General features: G+C 46.4%; 1 non-coding gene across 1 annotated transcript; it reads right to left on the bottom strand.

Annotated features, from left to right (window-relative positions):
- Window positions 1–210: 210 nt before the first annotated feature.
- On the bottom strand, window positions 211–350 carry LOC116544723. Its single transcript, XR_004266009.1, has one exon. It is a non-coding gene; the product is annotated as a U4 spliceosomal RNA (small nuclear RNA).
- Window positions 351–1247: the final 897 nt, after the last annotated feature.

The following is a 1247-nucleotide window of genomic DNA, read 5'->3' as shown; positions in this document are numbered from 1 at the left end:
TCCTTGGAAACAGTGGTTCTCAGTGGGAATAAGATTCATTAATTAAGTACCATTGGCTAACCTGGCATCTTCCTTCCAAGTGCCAAACTAAGAAGCATAGAGGGAGACAAACAGAGCATTGCAGCGGGAATACATGTGCCCTGGTAAACTACGCATTCAGAGAGGTAAAAAAATCAAAAAGATTTTTTTTCTTTTTTTTTTTTAATTCAGTCCCTGTAGAGACTGCCAAAAATTGCCAATGTTGACTATATTTCAAGTCGTCATGGCTGAGTATTCGGAAAAGTTTTCAATTAGCAATAATCACACCTCAAATAAACCTCACTGGCTATGATACTGCATTGTGCAAAGCTACCACAAAGATTCTTAAAGAAAAAAATGAGACAGTTTACATAATTGTTTTGAGGTAATTCTGGCTTCAAGGATCAATAACAAGGGTGGTACCAGTTAGAGGCTGGACAGGCAGTTGCTGGGCAGCTGTCTTCACAGATTCTTATCGTGTAGGCTGTAATGGTCTTTGTGCAAGGTTGTGGCTTTGCAGTCTTTTGTGGTAGTTTCTGTTATCAGGTATCCATTCATAAGAACTCTCCCTTCATGGCCTTCCCAGGCTCTATTTGTCAGGGTTTTTAAAGCAAGTGACCCCATTTTGGTTCTGTCAACTTTCACACCAGCATCCTAAATGTTTGCAGCTTACACAGCTCACAGCCTTGCCCCAACCACCCAGAGAGGTCCAGTAAGAGCAGACAGGAGGAGCAGAAGCAGTGAGGGTCTGGGAAGAGGAAGGGGCAGAGCAGAGAAGAAGCCCTAGAGAGCGGGCGGCTGTACCTCTCATCAATCCAGCACCATCGGCAGGGCCAGTGTTACCTCTCTGTTCCTCAGCCTGTAAATGAGTGGGCTGAACATGGGTCGAGGACAGTGCAGAAGATGGAGGTGTCCTGGTCTCCCACTGGGTCCCCCATAGTAGAGACCCACCACGGCCAGGTGGGAGAGATGGAGGTGTCCTGGTCTCCCAGAAGATGGAGGTGTAGAGGCCCACCACAGCCAGGTGGGAGAAGCAGGGGGTTAGGACCTTCTGCTCGGCCTGGGTGGACAACAACTTCATCACAGCCGTGAACCAGGCATGACGCCATGATGATCCCTTTTTCTTTCTTCCAAGCTGCCGGAGATTACCACTTGATTCACAGGAATAAGCAGGGTTAGCCTAAAATGTAGGCATAAAGCTTAAAGAAAATTAATGAGACTAGGATTTA

Source organism: Sapajus apella, unplaced genomic scaffold (genome assembly GCF_009761245.1).
Source record: "Sapajus apella isolate SASKATOON/1434 unplaced genomic scaffold, GSC_monkey_1.0 scaffold228, whole genome shotgun sequence".
Classification (NCBI taxonomy): domain Eukaryota; kingdom Metazoa; phylum Chordata; class Mammalia; order Primates; family Cebidae; genus Sapajus; species Sapajus apella.
The sequence above is the reverse complement of the archived record's forward strand: the minus strand, read 5'-3'. Positions and strand labels throughout refer to the sequence as shown.